Consider the following 7,546-nt stretch of genomic DNA (forward strand, 5'->3'; position numbering starts at 1 on the left):
CTAAGGTACGGGTAGGATGTATTTGAGAAAATAGTGACTAACCCTCATAAGCACTTTAATACACTACACTTCACTTTAAGCACTTTCTTGTCATTACCAATTCGATGTCTTGCCATGAAACCATACACATTTAAGCTCTCTTCATTAAGCACGTCAACATATAGATACTTACTAGTCCAGACAAAGATATAAGATGTGTTATTCTTTTTTTCTCTTTTTTTTTCACTCTCCTTAATTTGGTATTTCTGGCTTGTACTTTTTTTTTTGTTTATACACAAATGCACCTTATCGGCCTCTCTATGGTTCCACTCAAAAGCTACCCAATTTCTGTCTTTACTCTTCTAGCTACTTAAGTGCTTTTGGAGGTAAAGGTTCAACAAGATTTGATTAAGAACACAGAGGATTCGACTTGTAATGTGGTTGGCAAAGAAAAGGTTTACATGCTCAAAAGGGTTGACTACGGATAATATTAGCACCGGTAGGTAAATAGGCTAAATGGTCAATCAAAGAAAGCCTATATCACTTCCCAAACTTACAAGACTTAATCATTTCACTTTGACTCACACACAGGGCAAGTTCTAGACTAGCAAGGATGGCACAAAGTACACCAAAATCTCACCTCACACAATGTACATGACTCACTCAGAGCGGCTCGGACCCGACTCTAAAGTTACAACAACTAGCACAATCATCATAAAATTTAAGTACACGGGAATTAGTCACAAGAGTCGAAAGATGAGCCTCGGTGGCAAAACAAAGTCACATATGTTTTCAAGGCATATAATTACAAAGATTATGAAGGAAGTACTTAGTGAAAATACTCCACCTCTAAGCCCCGATATAAAATATGTCAAAAACATAGATACTCAAGTTCTCCCCATTCCATTATCAGTTAAAAAAATAAAAAACAAATTTTTTTTTGTATTTTTCTTTGGACTTTAAACCCTCAAGAAAACTGTCTAGGAAGTCCATCGTCGAGAAAAATCCAAAAGATTTATGAAAATTCTACCTAAAATAAAACTACTATCCGGTTCAAAGAGTCATCCCTTGAAAGAACCGTGGCGATAAGAGAAACCAAGGGGGATTATTTCTACCTAATTATTTTTATTTATTTTTGATATTTTTCACCACACATAAAATAACACAACTAATATAACATAGGAAATCATCCAAACAGTCTCTTCGCCCCACATTTAAAATTGTGCATTATCCGCAATGCACACCCTTAAATACAAGAGGGTAAAAGAAACTCCATGGTACGCCAAAGGCCTAAGCGTTAGTAGCTCATGAGGTACTCAGACATATTCCATACTTGGTTCTTTGTGCTGGCACCTCACACTTAGTTCTAACCATCTCACTTGCTTTTGCTTTCTTCCAATGGCTTTGCTTCTCATGCTCCTAGAAAATCAAAAACGACACTAACAAAAATAATACAATAATAAAAATAAAAATAAAAATAAAAAAGCATTAAAGCTGGGTTACCTTGTTGATATCCAATTTTTTCCTCATATTTTTCAAATAAATATATATACTTTCAAATGTCATTTTGCATCATTAATTAATTTACAAGAGTTATACAAGTATTTTCTATAATTTTTCATAATTTTTAGAGCTTTAAAATTGATTTCTTTGTATTTAAATTACTTGATTATTTATTAATTACCCTTTTAAATTATTTTGTGATGACTTAATCATCCAAATTTATTATTTACACACACATACATATTTTAAAATATTTTTACTTCATTTCATATAATTATATTTGTATTTTTGAGCTATTTACATAATTTTGCAATAATAGCCTATATTTTATAAATAATTATATTTATTAAATTATTTATGCCAAAGTAGTATTTTATATTTTTATAATGTTGAGTTATTATTTTCAAATATTTGTTATAGCATAAATATTATTTTTATCATTTATTAGATGTTTTAATAATTCATTTGTTAATTAATTTTATAGGGTTTCAAGAGCTGACCCAAAACAGTGCAATTTTTCGGACAAATTCAAGGCCCAAAACACTAAGCCCCCATCATCTCACCTCTCAGCATCCTAAACCAAACTCCCCTTTACATAACCCGGTCGTGACCCATCAAATAACCTGCCCCGTTTCCCTTTCGATCATGGTTGTTGCTTAAATGATCAACGACCCATAATAAACCATTTCCTTCTCTTTATATCCCATAACCCAAACCCTAGACACCATTACCTATCTCTACCACCTTCGAACACTCCACTTCACCTCTCAAACCTAAACCCTAGCTACCGGAATTGTCTCACCCTTTCTCTGCATATTTCCTTCGAACCAAGAGTTTTCTTGCCTTTTCTGAACACTCACCACTCTGATATGGTAATACTGAGTATCGTTACGTATATGGAAGGTGTATCTCACGTAAATCGGGTCCAAATGGGCTCGATCTTGAACATATTGTGGGATTCCGGCTAATACCTCAAAGAAAACGGAGTATCTCTCCGATTTGGGCACGTTTCTATCAAATCCAACTTAATTAGGGTCTGCCTTGCTCTTTGCCCTAATTCCGATTTTGAAACTAGTTTGCATGAGGTCTTTTCCTTATTTTTTATGATTGATTTCCTTTTCCTTATTCTGTATGATTGATTTCCTTTTCCTCATTCTGTATGATTGATTTCCTTTTCCTCATTCTGTATGATTGATTTCCTTTCCTTATTCTATGTGATTAGTCTTCTTTCCATATTTGTTCTTTCAGTTCCTACTACTATATAAACCCCTCCCCAATTTCCCTTTTGGTGAGACTCCAATCGCTAAAAACTACTCCTGTCTTTCTTATTGTAACACCCAAAATTTTTACTAATATTTACATTTTCGATTGAGCATCTTTATAATGAGAAAATATTTTTTACTTCGCACTTCCTAAACGTGAAATTTACAATACATGAAAATTCCTTACTCTAGGTTGTGTTAATACTAATAAAGAAGTTCCATGGTGTTGTTATGCGTAACACTTAATATTATTTTGATGAATTGTTATTAAATACATTATAATTAAGTTTTTGGGCTGTCACTCTTTTGTATTTATCTAAGGATATTTAGTAGTTGGGCAGCCATTTTTATTTCATATTTATCCAAAATTCTTAAAGACAACTTTGATTGACTTAGTCTTCCATAAACTCCCCATTTTCATTCTTTCAAGAAAAAGAAAAACACCCCTACTCTCTCTCCTTCTTATCACCTGAAAACTTCATGAAAACCACCATAAATTTTCACTAAACCAACCAGCAAAATTCGTTCCTGGTGAAGCTCAAGTTGCTCCTCTCTTTTGTGGTAAGTTACTAAACTCATTTTTGCACTAGACAACTATTAGTATTTTCTTCATATTCTTTTGTATAGAGTTCTGTTTTAAGTGATCTAAGACTTTCTGGAAAGCTATTTCATAGATCTATAACTCTTATGAAGGAACCAAAACCTGGGTTGTCTATTATTTACCCGAAAATAGGTGATGAAGTATAGGGCGGGTACTGCCCAGATTTTCTATTTTACAAACCCTCCCTGTACTACTGTTAGTATGTTTAGCATAACCTTTTGTACAAAATTGATATGGGGGTGATTCAAAATGTTCTGAAACGCTAAGACACATATCTACAACTGTAAAGAAGACTATACAGTCTAGTTTGTCTTTTTTCATCTTCAAATCTGAGTCACAACACGAGGCAGTGATACTGTCCAGAATTTATATTTCAAACATTTTGGGTAATTTTTACCAATATCATGTTTAGTTTGACATGTTAAATCACTGAACTTATATAGATATTTTATTATGTATTTAAGGTATATATATCCTTGTAAAAGCTAAGGGGAAATGTTTGAGGAAGTGGACGGATTTGGTTTGTTTAGGGCGTAGACGATTCGAACGTCCTCAAGTTGTGGTTGAACTATTTTGTGGTAAAACACCAAGGTTTGTGTATAAACTTTGTACTCTTTTTACTTTCTGGAATATTTTGAAATAACCTGATATTTTGTTTTTCTTCTCTTCAATTTATAGCATTGTATTCGTGTTATATCAAGTATTGCAAGATATTTGCTAAATCGCCCACTCGTGTGGATTGTTTGATCATTTTGCATTCTTGTTGGGACTTTGTCCTTCTTGTGGCAGTGACTTTGTCACTCATCTTGGCATGCCTCTTGATTTGGATCTTTTGCCATCTTGACTTTGGATTTGTAGTTCGTCTTAAATTATGGAACTTGTCCGTGTTAAGTACGAACTAGGAAGCCATTTTTAATATGGTTCTTGATTCTTTTGACTGTTGGGTTTTGACCCTACTTGATTTTGGGTTTCGGTCCATCTTGATATCTGATTTTGCTTAGTGTGATGGCATGACGTACATATTGGGCGAAAAAAATGGATATTTGACAAGCTTTCTTGGATTGATAGTATACGCTTTCTCAACTCTTGAATCTTGAACATAGTTATTGATAATTGGAATCACTTCAAGGGTTGATATTTGATACTTTTGATATATTTGTTTACTTGTTTTAAATTATATTTCATTTGAGCTACCTATGACTAAAAATGAGAATTGGAGAAGTTAATGGCTCCAAGCCCCCAAAGTTTATACGCCACTAAGCTTTATACTTAGAGATAGTTATTTTCTATCGTAGGTAATGTACGGGATGAAATTTGAAGACGACCTTATGAAGTAGTCTTTTTGGGAGCACTTATGGAGATCACATTTGCATATGCACCATGATTTTGTATAGTTTTGGGACTTTTAAATGATATATATGTCACACTTGTGTATATTATTTGGAGGCTTAGATATTAAGACCAAAATCTTGTAACTTGAATTTGGTAACTTATTTTGCTGTTTTAAGGTGTGTTAATAACTCAAGTCTTGTAATATGTTAAATTTATACTTTGTCTTATATATATGTATAAAGTAGAAAACTAATTTTCTTTTTTATACTCAATAGTTTGAAAGTTATGTACAATACAAACTTGTAGTGATGTCGAAAGAAAGTATAATTTTGTTAGGAAGTTGCTTTAACATGTTGATTATTCAAGAAGGGTTATATCACCTTATGTTGAAATTTTGACATTGTATTTCATTTTAAAAAAAATAAAATAAAAATTATGAAGAGTATTTCCGAAAATAAAAATATTGCACTTTGGACCTCATCGCATGGGCCTATTTCCGCTACTAAATTATTCTGAATATTTTTTTTTAAAATATTTTCTTAATGTTGTAAGTAGTAAATTAGATTATTTCGTAAGTAGCACCCTCCCAAAGGGGTTGCTACAAGTTTTGGTATCAGAGTCTAGGTTTGTGATTCTAGGATTTTTGTTGTGATCGTACCTAATATTTTTGTTATTTTCTTTCTTAAAAATGACTTGGAGATTATAAATTTTTGCATACTTGTTTAATGTAATTTGATGTATTACTTGTGCATATGCATCGTGTACATGTCCCTAATGCAGTGTGATCTTATCTTTTATAGGAATTTAATATGGCCTCTTCTTCGAATAGAGCTATTGAATCCGTTGATGAAAGTCAGGCCCATTATAATGCTCCACCTCACCTCTAAGAAGGAGATGAGGTACTCTTGCCTAACCTAAATCATCATCGTGTTAGTGAAAATGAAATGGACAATAATCCAAGAGCAATGGGTCATAATACTCCTATTATGACTCCTCTATTTCAGCAGATGGCTGAGTTCTTTTGTCACTTGGCTGAGACAATGTCCGAACCTAGTGAAATGAATTTTGAGAAGATGAGAAAAATGGGTGGAGTTAAATTTGAAGGCACTACTGATCCCACGGTAGCTGAACAATGGCTCGAGCGCATGGAGAGAGTCTTTGAACAACTAGAGTGTACTAATGCTGCCAAATTTAAGTATGCTATCTCACTTTTACAAAAAGATGCCTATGATTGGTGGATAAGTATGCCAAATGCAAAAGTAAAACCTCTGGTGCTGACTTGGGATGACTTTGTTTTTCGTGCGAAATATGTCCCTCCTGTCTACTGTGATGCAAAGAAAAAAGAGTTTTTGAATTTAAGACAAGGGAGTATGGCTATTGCAGAGTATCAACAAAACTTTATCAGGCTTTCTCGCTATGCTGGAGGTATTATTGATGGTAAAAGAGACAAGTGCAGAAGATTTGAAGAAGGTTTGAATGGTTACATTCGAAAATCTGTGGCAATCTTGCAACTTGAGGATTTTTCCAAGCTAATTTCAGATGCACTTACTTGGGAAAGAAATAACAAGGAAGAAGCTAGTAGGAGAGAAAACAAGTTTAGGAAGGGTAATTCAGATTATGGCGGTCCATCCAAGAAGGGAAAGTTTGACTATTCCAAGACTGAAAGTGCACAGAAGTCATCATATCATAAGAAGAATAAGCCAAATTTCTCTACTGCTAGTACTCCAAGTTATGGCCAAGGCAAAACTTATACACCTACTTGTGCACAGTGAGGAAAGAATCACTATGGTGTCTGCAGAAGAGCTTCTGGTGCTTGTTTTAATTGTGGAAGTATGGATTATAAAGTGAAGGATTGCCCTAATCCTAATCCTCTTTCTTATACGCATACAGAGGGCTCAGTTTAAAAGCCTATCACTACTCATTCTCAAGCTAATAGCGGTGCAAGACCTAGAAATATACAAGTGGCGGGTTTGGGTGGAGCTAATTAGGCTAGTGTGTCGAAATCTACTGCACGAGTCTATGCTATGAGACAGAAGAATGACCAAGATGGCCCGGACGTGGTTATTGGTAAATTTCACTTATTTGGCATATCTGTTGTTACATTATTTGATCCTGGATCTTCACACTCTTATGTTTGCTCATCACTTGCATTTCCTGATACTGTTAAACCTGTAAGACTTGACTTTGATGTGCTAGTCACGAGTCCATTAGGTCATCAGGTTGTTGTTAGTAGGATTTACCGAGATTGTGCATTCATGATTCAAAATCTGGTCTTCCCTGCAGACTTGCTTGAAATGCCCTTCCAAGACTATGATGTTATTGTTGGTATGGATTGGCTCCATAGGCACCATGCATTGGTTGATTGTAGGTTGAAACAAGTGACTTTTAGAACTCCTACATACTCACACATAGTAGTTCAAGGAGAAAGATCATTGACAACTAATATTATTTCTGCGGTCTTGGCAAGGAGGATGATTTGTCAAGGTTGTGATGCCTATCTTGCTCATATAGTCGATACACGATTGGGGAGTCCAAGTCTTAAGGACATACCAATAGTGTGTGACTTTTCTGCTGTATTTCCTGATGATCTTCCTGGGTTGCCTCTAGAAAGGGAGATTGAATTTCCTATAGAGCTTGTCCTTGGAATTACTCATATTTCTATCGCTCCTTATAGAATGGCTCCAGCTGAATTAAAAGAGTTGGAGGATCAATTGCAAGAACTTCTTGAGAAAGGTTTTATCCGTCCTAGTATTTCGCCTTGGGGAGCTCCTGTTTTATTTGTGAAAATGAAAGATGGCACTCTTAGGCTTTGCATTGATTACCGGCAGCTGAACAAGGTAATAATCAAGAACAAATATCCACTGCCTAG

The 7,546-nt window shown here is 34.5% G+C and overlaps 1 long non-coding RNA gene across 1 annotated transcript; it reads left to right on the forward strand.

Annotated features, from left to right (window-relative positions):
- Positions 1-3,164: 3,164 nt before the first annotated feature.
- On the forward strand, positions 3,165-4,836 carry LOC108944059 (uncharacterized). Its single transcript, XR_011415117.1, has 3 exons — positions 3,165-3,305; positions 3,810-3,936; positions 4,641-4,836. It is a non-coding gene; the product is annotated as an uncharacterized lncRNA (long non-coding RNA).
- Positions 4,837-7,546: the final 2,710 nt, after the last annotated feature.

Source organism: Nicotiana tomentosiformis, chromosome 3, assembly GCF_000390325.3.
Source record: "Nicotiana tomentosiformis chromosome 3, ASM39032v3, whole genome shotgun sequence".
NCBI lineage: Eukaryota > Viridiplantae > Streptophyta > Magnoliopsida > Solanales > Solanaceae > Nicotiana > Nicotiana tomentosiformis.